Source organism: Octodon degus, unplaced genomic scaffold (genome assembly GCF_000260255.1).
Source record: "Octodon degus isolate 3935 unplaced genomic scaffold, OctDeg1.0 scaffold00084, whole genome shotgun sequence".
In the NCBI taxonomy this organism is placed as follows: domain Eukaryota; kingdom Metazoa; phylum Chordata; class Mammalia; order Rodentia; family Octodontidae; genus Octodon; species Octodon degus.
This window is the reverse complement of record NW_004524660.1, coordinates 10,911,141-10,925,526: the sequence shown is the minus strand read 5'-3', so window position 1 is coordinate 10,925,526 and position 14,386 is coordinate 10,911,141.

Below are 14,386 nucleotides of genomic sequence, written 5' to 3'. Positions count from 1 at the left end.
CGCCCCCCCGCCGCCGAGGAGGGCGCTGTGGTCCGAAGAGGAGGGGCTTGGCGCAGCGGCCGCAGGGCCCTCTGATGTCACATCCCACCGCTCCTCACAGTCACAGGAAAACGACAGCTCCTGAGGAATCATGAAGCTATGCAGAGCAGCACTACAAATACCTTTAGCTTTAATGCGTTGAGATGACGTTCTGTGACTATTTAACTTTCGCCGTTTCCTCCTAGATCACTTTTTGGGAGAGATGTCAGTATTCCCAACATGTGTTACGATTTCAAAGCTGGTCTGCATTTCCTCAGCATTAGAGGTAGTACTTCTATCCTTGGGCTAGTTTCATTTGGATGGTATTTTAATGCTACATTGCTAGCTTGTTTTCTTTTGGTTCCCATTCATGTTCTTTCTTGATATGCATATCTATATCCATATATGGATAGATATAGATATGCATTATGCATATATGTACTTTACGTGGTTTCTTTATACCTATTTATTCTGCATAAATTTATTAATTGAAATGTTAATATTCCTCTTCAGAGAGGTAGACAAGCACCTTAATGTATTTTTATCTCCTCTTTTGGTTAAGTATAGTTTGGTTTTTCCATCTCATTTTTTACATTGCTATTTTCCAGAACTTCATTTAGGGTTGAGATAAGATTTTTGAAAATAGCTTATGAACCCTTTTCTTCTACGGGGGGCTGGAAGGTGCCTATCGATGGGTTGCACTCTTCTCCCAAGAGGCAGCTCCAGCCCTCCTCTCCGGTGATATGGTCCACTTAGTGGCTCAGTTTTTTTCAGTAGTTCTTTTACTGAGATAAAACTAATACACAATAAGCTGAACGTGTCTAAGTATACAGCTGATTGAGCTTTGACATACGGACCCTCCCATGAAACCCAGGTGAGAAACAAACCTGCCCTCCCAGCATCGTCTCCTGCCCTTGTACCTCCTCCTCCAACTCTTTCTGCACCCTTCCTGTGCCCTCCACAGCCTCTGACCACAGATCTGCCATCTGTTCTCTCTCCTTTTTCCCCTCTTCCTCTTCTCCATTCTGCTTCTCTTTCTCTTTTTCCTCCTCCCCATCTTTCTCTTCTTCCTCATTTTCCTTCTCCTCTTCCTCTTTCTGTTACCCTCCTCCTCCTTCTCCTCCTTCTCCTCCTTCTCTTCTCCTCATCCTTTTCTTTCTCCTCTTCCTCTTCCTCCTCTTCCATTTATCCTCCTCTTCCATTTCTCCTCCTCTTCTGTCTTCCTCTTCTTCCTCCTTTTCCTCTTCCTCCTCCTGCTGATTGTCCTCTTTCTCCTCTTCCCCCTCCTTCTCTTCCTCCTCCTCCTCTTACTTCTCTTCTTCCTCCTCCTGTTTCTCCTCCTCCTCTTCCTCTTCCTGCTCCTTTTCCTCTTCCTCCTCCTGTTCATTGCCCTCTTCATCTTCTTCGTCCTCCTCTTCCTCCTCATCTTTTTCCTCTTCCTTCTCCTCCCCTTCCCCTCTTCCTCTTCCTTTTCCCCTCCCCCTCCTCCTCTTCTTCCTTCTCTCCTCATCCTTTTCCTTCTTCTCTTCCTATTCCTCCTCCTCCTCCATTTCTCCTCCTCCTCTTCTCCTCCCCCCTCCTCCTCCCCTCCTCTTTTTCCTCCTCCTCTTCCCCCTTCTTCCCCTCCCCCTCCTTCCTTCCCCTCCCCCCTTCCCTCCCTTCCCTTGCTGCACACTTTTCAGTCGCTCTCCACTTATCAGCAGGGCATTACCACTTTTCCACATCTTTGCTTTGCACCTCGCTATCATTGTTGAGCACTGGTTGCCCATTGAGATACCAAGCTTTTCTGGTAAATTTATTTTTATTGTGATGTGTTTGCAACACAGAATATTTACATTTGCTTTGGAGAAAATGGGATCTAGGTACATCATTTATGTAGAATTGATATACAGAAATTTCTAATTTAAATGTTTGGTTGAAATTATACTACAGAGCTACTGTGATAAAAACAGCCTGATACTGTCAAAAAGCAGATCCTGAAGCACATTAGAAGACACAGAAATAACTTCAAATGTTCCCAACAACCTTACCTTTGACAGAGGAGGTGAATGCCTTCACCGGAAGAAATACAGCCTCTATAATAAATAGTGCTTGGAAAACTGGCTTTCCACGTGCCAAAGTCTAAAGTTGGGCTCATATTTCTCACCATGCACTAAACTAAAATAGAAATGGATCAAATACCTAACTATTAAAACAGGAACACTAAATCTGCTGGAAGATAAAATCCGTGGGATTCTTGAGGCTAGGCATCGTGGCATCTGCCTATAATCCCAGGACTTGAGAGGTTGAGGCAGGAGGATTTCTGTGAATTTGAGGTTAACCTGGCTTAAAAAGTAAGCTCAAGGCCAACCAGAACTGCATAGTGAAGCTCTGTCTCAAAAACAAAAAAAAAAATAATAAACTATTGAAGACATAGGTGTACGGGAAGACTTTATAAACACAACCCTGAGTGTACAGGAAATGTCACAAAGCATCAACAACAGGAGTCAAATCTTATTTAAAAACTTTTGTACAGAAAAAGAAACCACTAACAGAGTGAAGAGAGAAACTACAGAGGGGAAAAAATTTTCCTCAGCTGCTCCTCAAACGAAGGATTAATATCTAGAATATAGAACAAACTAAAAAACCCCAATCCCCTCAAATTTGTAGACCTGTTAAGAAAATGCACATCTGAAATGAGTATACACTTCTCAGATAAAGAAGGAGTCATGGCAAATCAATACATGAGATGTTCAACATCACTGGTCATTTGAGAGATACAGATTAAAGCAACACTGAGACTTTATCTCACGCCCAGAAGAACAGCTATTATCACGAAAGCAACCAATAACAAGTGGAGGAGGGGCTGGGGAGAAGGAATCCTTCTTCACCACTGGTGGGAGTACAGACCGGTGAAAATCAGTGTGGGGAGTCCTCATGAAACTAAACCTAGAGATCTCCTTTGATCCACCTCTTCCCCATCTTGACATCTTCCCCAAAAGAATTAAAAGCATCATAGCACGGCAACAATGCACTCTGACATGTACAGTGGCCCGGTTTGTGAGAGCTAGGTCTTGGACACGGTCCAAAGGCCATCAGTGGATGGAAGGGTAAAGAAAGCGTGGCTTATTTCTCCGGTGGAGTACTACCCTGCCACAAGAAGGAGAAATGAGACAGTACGAGGCACGTGGATGCGTCTTGAAATCATGCTCTTAAGAGAAATAAATTGGACACACTTGTAAAGAGCGCATGCTTTCTCTGGTGTAAGAAACCAAATGGGAAGGGGAACCAGGGACAGGGGAGAGGAAAAGGAAGGGAGGGAAAGGAGCAGAGCAGGAGAAGAGAAGGAGGAGATGGGCGCGAAGCTTTTATAAACGAGAGGACTAAGGGGCTGCAGGGAGGGTAGAAATGGTGGAAGGATAATGGAGACATGTGCAGCTGTAGGTTCCCTCTGATGAATGTGATCAATGTGCATATCTCAAATGTGCCAATAAAATTAATTTTTCAAGGAACAAACGATTTTTAATAATGAAATGGGCTTCTTGTGGCAGCATATAATCTGGTCTTTTTTTTTTTTTTTCCCCAGCACCGGGGATTGAACTCAGCCCCTTGCGTTTGCTAGGCAAACGCTTACTTTACCGAGCTACCTCCTCGGCCCCTACAGTCTGGTCTTGCTCGTCCATTGCCTAGCAGATTTTATAGCCCACAGCAATGTCACGCTTGCAAAGGAGTCTCTAAGGTGAACGCTATTGTCATTTTTCTTTTCTTCCGTATTTTAGGGAAGGGTCTACAGGGTGCACAGGGTCTCACTACTGTTTACAGCCTCCCAAGAGCTGGGATTACAGGCGTGTGCCACCACGCCCAGTCTCAATCGCCCTCTCAATCGCCCTCTCAATCACCCTCTCAGTGTGCCCGGCACGGCAGGCCTGGGGATTGAACCCCTGGCCTCTGAGCCTGCTTGCAGATGCTTTAATCCACTGAGCTATTTGGCTGGCCCTTAGACTCAGTTTTGAAAAAAAAGAAATTAGTCATTGTTTCTTCAAATATTATTTTCTGGCACACGCCTCCCTCTCCTTTTCCAAAAGAGAGAGTTTGTGTGTGCACGCCTGGAGCTCTCCTTCGTGGTTGGTGACGCCTCGCTCGTTTTCCCTGTCTGTGTTTCGTTCTGGAAGCCTACTTTGTGTTTTCACGTTTCCTAACTGTCCCCCGCTCCTGCAGTGTCTGAAGCGTCAGAGGCGTCTAGCGCACTCTGGTTCCCACATAGCAATGTTTATCTCTTAGAAGTTTTTTGAACTTTCTCTTCATATTTTCCACATCTCTGTTTAACATATTCATTTATCTCTAGCTTTTAAATTTTATGGAACAAAACTATGACCATTTAAAGAGTATTTGCTAGCTGTGACAAGAGCAGAATTGGTTCTTCCGCTGCTCAGGTTAGATGCCTCTAAGCACATTGCTCCTTAAGGTCCCACTAACTGTAGCGTCTCCCTCGTGGGTGCACGCCCTTCCACACCACCTGCTGTTCCCTCTGCCAGGTGGCCTCTCCCCACCCCAGGTCACCCCTGCAGAGACGCGCTGATTGCTCCTGCGCTAAGCCTGCGCGAAGGCTGCTCTTGGCTTTGGGGTCCTTTCTCGAGAGGCAGCCTTCCCCCACCAGCGCTCTGCCCTGCTGGCTCTGGCCCCCAGCTCCCCTGGACTCTGAGCTTTCTACGGAAATTGGCTGGGCTCTGTTGGGCTTTCCTTCCTGGTGCCAGGTCCGAAAATCCTCAAGTCCATACCTGGGATATCCGTGTTCGATGCACTGATTTTCCGTGTCTCTGGAGGCACTGTCACTCATTGTCCGATTCCGTTGTTCTAATAGCCATTGTTTTATAAAATCTGCCACGATCTTTGTTTGAGCCTGGAGAATAAATTTGACCCTTTTTATTACATCTTGGATGGAAGCAGAAGTCCCAGTGACTCAACCTCCTTTGGGGAGTAATATTTATCCTTTTGACAAATAAGTACAATAGAAATGACACTCCTGATAGCTCTCCGTGGGTTTCTTGTACTTCAAGATCTCCCAAGCAAAGGCCCTGCATACTGTGTCTATTTTTGAAGGGTATCTCTATAACTGAAAAATACTGTGGTGTCCAAGTATGCCAAAGGGAAGGCTTACTTAATGTCTTGGAAAATAGAAGTATCGAATCTGTTTGGGTCAAACAAGCATGTTTCCTGCCCAGAACACACACGTGGACTTCCGAAGCTCCGCGCGCCGTGTGATGCAAGCCGGGGTGTGAGAAGAGCCGCCTGGCTGCCTCTGCACCACGCGAGGGGAACTGGGGCTGAGGGAGTCAGGGGCCAACAATGCTATTGTCTGCTTCTGGTTTTGTGGGTAATAAGCTGCCCTTTGTCTCCAAAACACGTCTGTGCCTTCTCTTCAGGATCCACAAACCCGTGACAATTTAGTCAAATCTCATTCCTTCATTGTTCTTCACACAAGCTTTTTCTGTCACTTGAAATAAACTAGATCTCTGCATCAGTCTGGATAGAATTACTAGAAGAAAATCCACCCTTTTATGCTAACGTGTATGTTTGGGGGTTCAACGCTGTGTGGTTGAAGGCGCTGTTCAGCAAGTCTCTGTGAGCAGCTGTTTTTATTATGTCTGGGGCTTTTATGTCATGGACTTAGAAGGCCCAGTCTGGGGCTGGATTTTGAAGTATTCAAGGAAGGTAGCCAGAAAGGCAAGATAAGATGGAGTGGGGAGAACAGGACAAGCTGAAACCCTCGAACAGGGGCTGAAAGCCACAGCGCTAGCCTGGTGTTCACGTCAGTGCCTTCAGCCTCAAGTGAGTGCGAATCTGGGATGCTTCATCTCGGAGCTAAATACATCTGACCTCTGAGTCAGAAGTGAAGGAAGTTCCGGAGCAGATTGGACCCCTTGCGCATGGCTGAAGTAAGGCCACAAAGTGACCAAGTGAATAAATTTCCTAAGTCCCTCGTTACCATGTCTTGCATTTCTGAGTGTAAAAACAAATCTTCATGGTGCTTCATTTTCACTGTCTAATATTGCGCAAAAATGTCTTTAACGGGAAATACAGAGAAAGGAATTCTTGGAAACATACGCCTAGCCAAGCTGACACATTACAAAGCCACCACACCCCCAACCTTTAGGGGAAGAAGGGCAGGGGCAGGAGGTGCTCTCGGAGCTACCTTTCTGCTGCGGTTGTCCTTACCCGTTTCTCCCCCAGCTGCACACTGCTCTGTTGTCAGCCATGTTGACCTGATTACTTATCTGCTTTGCAGTGGCACCCTAGGAAAACAGGACTAGCTCTTCAGTGCAGCAAGAAGGGAGAGAAAAGAGCACAATCCTGAATATCTCTCCACAAACTTCTTGGCCATGTCTTCCTGCACAATCCCACTGACATCCTCCCCAGTCACCCCTCACTGCTGCCTTCCCACAGGACCTTCTAATCCCATGATGCTTTGCTCCTTCCTACAGAGCCTTCTAATCCCATGGTGTTTTGCTCCTTCCTACAGGGCCTTCTAATCCCATGGTGCTTTGCTCCATCTTCTGCTCTACTGCATGGATGCTGACATCAAATGTGGTAAGGAAAAGCTAGTGTTAAAAATAATAAAAAGAGGGGCCGGGGAGATGGCTCAGTAGAATAAGCATTTGCCTGGCAAGCGCGAGGGCCTGAGTTCAATCCCTGGTTTTGTAAAAAAAAAAAAAAAAAAGACTGATTTTGTTGGTTATGTTGCTTAGGTTTTTCTGAGTATTTGTTTGGCATCATTCTCTGCTTCTCTGATGAATCTACTTGGGAGAAGAGACAATCAAGATGGTGCTCAGAGCCAGAGGGTTTTTAAGGAGTTCTGCATTTTGGCCTGCTCACCAGAGAGGAGCTATGTTTAGAGAAAGCTGATTGTCTCAATTGCCCCAAAGATGAGGAAGGAAGGTTATATTGCGATCAACAATTGCAATTATTATTTTGTCTTTTTATGGGGGGGGGTACTGGGAGTCAAACTCACAACCTCTTTCTTGCCAGGCAGGCACTGTGCTGCTGAGCTATATTCCTGACTGTTATTTTGTAGTATTATTCATCTATGGAATTCTTCTTGGTGGCCCCATAAATTGCAGAAGTATTTCCTTAGAAGCAGAAGGGGAAACTAGTGTCCATGTGCCTAACTCCTAACTGTGAGACCAGTGAGAGCACTCAAGCGTCCAGCCTGGCTGGCAAGTGTGTGCTCTAGGATGGCTCCCAGTGTCCAGCCGCACTAGCCGGAAAATGCAGGCAAATAATGTAGGCTAATTTTTATTCTTATTTCAACATGGTAATAGAACTCAAATCTCCACCGAGACTAAATTTAACCTTTAGTGCAAACTTTAAAAACTTTTTTTGAGCAACTGACAACACAATCTTCTTGGGATGTCACAGAGCCTCCTGGCCAAGTCATTATTAGAGAAATTTTCTTAGGTAGTAAGCAAAGACGAGAATGGCAGGTGGCTATGCTCTCCTATGTCAGTGTTCTTATTGTAGACTGCTTGGGGGAGATCGGTCTCGTGCACGTACTGGGTGTTGTATTCCTTCCTTGCCTTGTGGGGTGTTGGAGCCTGAGTGATCAGGGCTGAAGCAGAACGCAGGGTGTCTGCAACACTCTGACTTCACAGCGCAGTTGTAGCTGAGGAGACAGGTGTGGCGATTGCCTCCCTGAAGGAACGGCAGTGCTTTGACACTGGCAGTGGAAGCTAGCTGACCCTGAGCATCTTGTGAGCAAAGAAGAGCCAACAGGGAGAGGTGAAACGTCATGGAATATAAGAGACACAAAGGAAGACAGCCAGGTGACAAGTTAGACATAATCCGCGGAATGAGAACCACCGGAGGCCTCCCTGGCAGTAGGGCCACGAACACTTGTACTTTGCAAACACAGGAGAAAGCCCCACTGCAGCCCTGGCCTCCCTGGCAGAGGGAAGTCAGATGATGGTAGGCGAGGTCGCTAGGGTTCTTCCTGGACAGTGTGCTCAGAGAGGCGTGGCTTGCCTCCAGTGGCCTTTCCCTTGTAGCTTCCAAATCCTGGTTGTCCCAGGCCCTCACGCCACCTCATTTTTTCTGTCATTCCTCTACTCACACTAAGCTGAAAGGAATCCACGGAGTGGACACTTTCGCCGAATAATCCCTTAGTGAGTTCAGGAAGGCAGTAGGGGAGGTAGCCTTGACCTAAACCTTGTAGTTGGAGCCAACGTTCCAAAACAGCAGACAGCCCCTCGTGTTCTTTGCTTATTCTAATTATGTGGGACCCTGTCTGAATTTTCAGTCTACGGTCACTGATTTCTTTCTTTCTTTTTTGTGGTCTTTGAACTCAGGCAAGTGCTTATTCTACTGAGCCAACTCCCTTGCCCCTACAGTCACTGATTTCTGAAGAGCCTTGATTATTTTTTCTTGGAATTAAACTCAGGTCTTGGCAGGAACTATCCCCTCAGACCTCCCATTTAAAAAACGTTTTCTTATTGTTTAGCGATAAATTCCTGCCGAGTTACTGAGCTGCCTAGACGGAGCTCAGATCTGCAGTTCTAGCCCTGCCTCCCGCGTGCGGGGATTGCAGGTGTTCCGAGCCCTGCCCGGCCCTTGGAGTTTTGCGCTGGCTCCAGGGCAGTGCAGCTCACGCTCCGAGTTTCCCCATTTGCATCCATACCAGTTCCCCAAGGTGAGCGCAACAGGCATGCGTTATAAACATGTACTGACGAAAAATGTAAAAATCCCACTTGAAGTATTTTTGTCTGATAGTAGTAGTATTGGAGTTTTAAGACAAAAGATTAAAAATCATGTAAATGAGTTACTAACTCATGAATTTTTCTAATGAAAGAAATGTGTAAAGGAAAATCCTTCAATGAAGTACTGAAAGGAGGAGAAGAAAGGTTAGGAGCGGGAGGCAACAGTTACCTTGGAGAAGACCTGACAGAAAATAACCCTGGACTTGTCCAGAGGGACACTTTCTGCTAGGAAGAGAATGAAGTGAAGTCACTTTGTGAGGGATTCCTCGAAAATAGTTTATAAATACTTCATGATAACTGAGTGCTGGAACATTGCATTTCTAACCTTCATGCCAATCATCGCATAGGTGTTGCCTTGTTCATTTCACAGTGCCGACAAGGCCCTTGCGGCCTGCTGATGCTGCTTCTGGGAGCCCCAGCGCCGCCTGTGATGCCTTCCTCTCGGTGGAGCCTCGGCCCCGAGGACGCCTGACACCGCCACTCCGGACACCCTCCTGTAGATGTTTCTGGCTTCTCCCAGCGCTTTGAGACTCGATGCTGAGTCAGAACTTGCTTCTACGGAAGAATGCATTTTACTACTATTCATGATGGAAATTTACCAAAAGAGAAATTAAGGCCAGCTCGAGAAGAGGGAGAAGGAGGGATTTTTTCGGTCTTCTTGGATTGTACGTGCGGAAGTGTGTTTGAAGAGCAGGAGCCTCTTATTTATTGTTTCTTTTTTGCTGGTGGCTGTGGTAGCACCAAGCCTGAATCCAGGGCCCTCACACCGAGCTAAATCCGTAACCGTCTGGATTATTTAAGAGCAGGTCTCACCGATTTGACCCAGTGTAAGCGCTGGGTGTGAACGTGCGATCCTCCCACCTCACAGCGCTGCGTCACAGGTAAGTGCTTATGCAACTGGCTGGAAAGGAGGAGATTTAAGACTTAAACTTTCGCAAGAGAGATGCTGCTGCCCCTCCCCAGAAGCCTGGGAACCCCCGCCTGCCGTTGCCTCCTGGCGTGCGTTTTGGGCCAGCCTCACCCGTGACTCTGGGCCAGTCTTCCTCGGTAGGCAGTGCCAGTGTTGCCAGTTATTTGAGCAAATGTGTTTACAGAGCAGATGAAGTAGGCATTAAGAAACGAGGTAGTGTGTTGGCCGAGTGTCCTTCACATAGTCTCTGAATCAAGCATTGGGAACTGGGTGGCGTTTTATCCAAAATCAAATTTTGGAAGAAAAGGTTTCTTGGGTTACCCCAATTGCCATGATATTTTTATTTTTTTGAAAGGTAGCAAAATGTATTAGGATAATGAAAAAGCAGTGGGCGACTTAAACCAAATCCTGGTTCTAACTGCCCTCCGTATCAGTTTTATACGTTAAAGAGCATGGTGATTCCTCTGGAGTTTAGATAAAGTAGGAAAATGACAAATTCTATCCAGTTAAAAACATAGGCAGCTGGGCATGTTGGCACAAACCTGTAATCCCAGCACTTGAGAGGCTGAGGCAAGAGGGCCGCTGTGAGTCTGACATCAGACTGGGCTCCATAGTGAGTTCAAGGCCGGACTGAGCCGCATAGTGAGAGCCTGTCTCAAAAACAAAATCAAGGACAAAACAAACAAACAACCCCCCGATTATTATGCTATTAAACCTAGAGGACAAAGACAGCAATGAAACTTTAGGATTCTGTCTTCAAATTATACTCACTTTCTAGTATTTTGGATAGAAATGTGGAATGCTATTTTGACTTGACACTTCTTCCCTGATTTATTGTCCTCTAGCACAAAACATACATGCGGGATCTGTTCTAAGGAGCAAGCTGAACCACAGGAATGTGTTTTTGGTTCCTTTTGCTGAATAACTTAAGAAGAAAAGATTTGGGAAGGACTCTTCAGAGCATGGGGCTTTCAGGCTGTAGGAGCGCTGGGTCGTGTCCTCAGAGCTGCTCATTCAGTAGACCTGCCAGAGTAGGCTCTCACAATTTGCATCTCTAAGGAGTTCCCAGGTGACACTGGACACCACCTTGGGAAAGCGCTCCTACAGAATGTCACTCACGCATCACTGAGGCAGCGTTCTGGGTCTTTCCCTGTCGACCTCATCATGACCTTCTGTTTTCTTTCCGGAAGGTTTTGTTTTTCAGTAATAATTACCACACAAAGGAAGAAAACACAAGCACAGAAAACGGACAGTAGAGCAAACCCATGTACCAGCCTCACTGTGTCTCCCATCTGCAGACACTCCAGTTCAAGCAAGAAAAAGGATGGACAGGTTTTGGCACACCTACACTTCCGGCAGGATGCAAGAGTCCACAAGTTGGCTCGGGTGTGGTTTAGTCTCTCCACGTTTCCTGGTAGTAACTACGTGTTGTTCTCCTGGCACTGTTCACCATGAAGTGTGCTGTGAACTTTAAGTTTATTACTAATGTAACCCTTGAGGCAACCACTCAAATAATATTTTGTCCTTATTTTATAGATAAGAAAACCAAAACTTGGGCAGGGTAGCTTACATGAGACTATTGATAAAAAGAAGTGGTAGAAACAACCCTAAAACACCTCTCCCTGCTTACACAGTGCAAAGCGAGCCTGTCTCCCAGGGATAAAGTGGGACTACATGATGGGTTTATTAAGTGGCACAGAGAAAGGGCACGTCTAGTTCCGAGAGATAATGCTGAGATATCTTAGACGCAATGCTTCTTTCCTATTAGTCAAATGCTGCATTCTGCAAACTTAGTACCTTCTATTTTACTCTTTGTACTTCTGTTCCTTAAAGAAATGTGTCCACGTCCCCGTCCTCGGAATGGTGTGTGTTCCTTTCTTCCTGCTGATAGAGGGGGAGCTGCTCACACTGTCAATCACGTCATGCAGAGGAGCTGGTGTCACCAGGCAGAGGAGCTGGTGTCACCAGGCATAACGAAAGCAGGCCCGAGCTCCAGCCCTGCTGCCGCTCTCGGGGCCAGGCCTTGGTGCTGGGTCCACACCCGAGGACTGGGCTGAGCTTTGTGGGGGCTGCTCAGGGTTTTCTCCCTACAGCTTACCTGATAAGGACTTTCATAGGCACAAAGCCAGATTTGGGTGACACTTATATTTTGCAAGGATGCAAAAAGAAGTATTATTTCAGATGATTATGTTCTAACGGTAACAACTACAATAATTAGCAGAGAGTCAGTTTACTGAAAGATAAGCCTCCGGCAGCAATCCACAGGAAGCCGGGCCTAACTCCGTCCACCTTTTAACTCCATGTCAAGAAAGCACTTCAGAATTCAAGAGTGATGACACTGCCATAATAAAAATTATTTGGAACACAATCTAAGTTATTTTTAAGAATACACTATTTCCAAACAGCAGCAACTCTTATTCACAATGAGTCATGGGCAGCACCACTCACACCTGCTCACGCTTTGTGGCTGAAGACCAGGCATAGACGACCCCACAAGTGTCCCATTGCTTGGGCATGGCGTTAACCCAGTAGACCAGGAGTTTTTAATAAATAAAAAAGATGTGTGATAAATAAGAGTCTCTATGGATTGAAAATGAATTACATTGCACGGTCCAGCTTGTCAATCTGAAAAAGGGGGTGTTGCTGTCATTCCTTAAAAACATTTAGTCCTGGGAAGAAACTGAGTGCCTGACTCCATCGTTCCCTTCCTCTGCAGAAGTGCAAGAGGCACTGGAATGCCAGGCTGCTAGAGAAGATCATGGCCATCTGAAGAAAATGTGGCCCCACCCCGAGTGGAGGAGGGGACGAGGGACGAGGCCGCTTACAACAGAGCCTGAATCCACTCTAGATTACGCAGCTCACTTTCACTTTTATATCCAGCCTTCCAGCCTTCCAGCCTTCCCTCCATTTACTTTTTTTTTTTTTTTATGTGTTTAGTACAGGGTCTGTGGGGTCTCACTACACAGATCAGACTTGTAGTGACCCGCCTGTTTCAACCTCCCAAGTGCTGGGATTACAGGCGCACGCCACCACGCCCAGTCTCAATTGCCATCTCAGTGCGCCCCGGGGTGGGGCTGGCATGAGGCCGGGCTGGGGATCAAACCCCAGTCCTTGAGTCTACCTAAGCAGGTGCTTTAATCTGCTGAGCTATCTGGCTGGACCTATTTATTTTTGCCTTGGGATTCTTAAGAACCTGACTGCAGAATTTTTAGAAACTCTTTGCAATCTCCGTAAAGACAATTCCATATGTCTACTGAAAGGTCCTAAGCATTTTAATTACTTACTATTTATCCTATTTATTCTGGCACAAAGGCTGCAAAAACAGGATATTCTCCTAAAGTCCTAGTCCAGCCACAGTGTGGCAAATCCCAAGCCTGCCTCTGTAACTTTTTATATGCAAGTCTTGGAATTTCCACTGCTTAAATTCTGAGCCAACAAAAATATACAGAGATTGAAAGCAGGGAATTTTTAAATTCTGTTGACTTATTTCATAACATTTCACTTCTCCAGATATGTTTGCTCAACTGGGAGAGTTGATTTTAAGTATGATTTAGATATGGAAAGTTGAGTTTTGTGAACTAAAAAAAAAAAAGTGGTAAAAATAGATTACATCTAATGATACCACATCCTAAGAGAGGGTGGTGCCTAGTTATCTACTAGGCTTTCCTGGACGTTGACTGGCACAGGAAGGCCAAAGAAGGTCTGAGGCTGAGGCTGAGCTGAGCTGAGACTGTTGGGAAAGTAGACAGTGTACTAAAGTGGGAGGAAAGCTCGGTGGAAAATCAGGAAACCTGACTTCTCACCGATTTTCCTATTACCGCGCTATCTTCCCTTGAGTCAGTCTGTGGCTTCGCCGACTCTGTTTCCTTCAGCTTCGGGTGGAGATAAAATAGTCACCCTGCCCGCTTCCTTGGAAGAGGACGTGGCTGATAACTGAAGATTAGAAAAAGTACTTAGGGAATTTCAAAAATTATACAGCATGTTATAAATGTGAGCTTGCACTCTAAAATACCTTTCTATAATTCAATTTGAACATACCAGTATTGAAACTGGATAGGATGTCAAGCTTAATTGGGACCCGTTTGCTGGGTAGGACATCATTAGGGTTTGCCTTGTAGATCTCTCTCACTATCTCTTTCATTCCCAAAGTACTAATGGTCCTGCTGAAGGACGCAGGGTCGCCTACTGAGCTCCCATCATTCCTGCTAAGACCATGACGCTCCCCTGTGCTCTTCCTCCAAAGCCCAGTGCATTTCTGGGAAGGCCGCACCTCCCTGCTTGTCTTATGAAATGACACCCAGAAGATGAGACTAACCAAATCTAATTCAGACCTTCCTTTAGCAGACTACCAAGATTGATTGCACATTTTCTTACTCCGTCCTGACAAGACCAAACTTCTGCGCTCAGTAACAGTACAGGCCTGTAGCTTCCTTATTCTGTCTTCCAAGAGTTCCAGGGCACACTCTAGAACTTGAGATCTGTCATCTGGAAAATCCCCCATCTCTAACTTTGTGAATCCTCTCCTTCATCTTTTGCTCTAATGGAGACCCGGCTGGGCCTGCTAGTTCTCCAGCAGAGGCCTGTTGGGCGGTGGCCCCACCAGCGCCAGAGCCTGGAGACGAGATTAGGAACCCGACTCTGGACTGACTGCAGCTTCAGAGGCAGGGCTGGCACTGCTGCAGCCCAAGGCCTCTAACCTCCGAGACGTTCCAGCGTCCTGCTTCGCCCC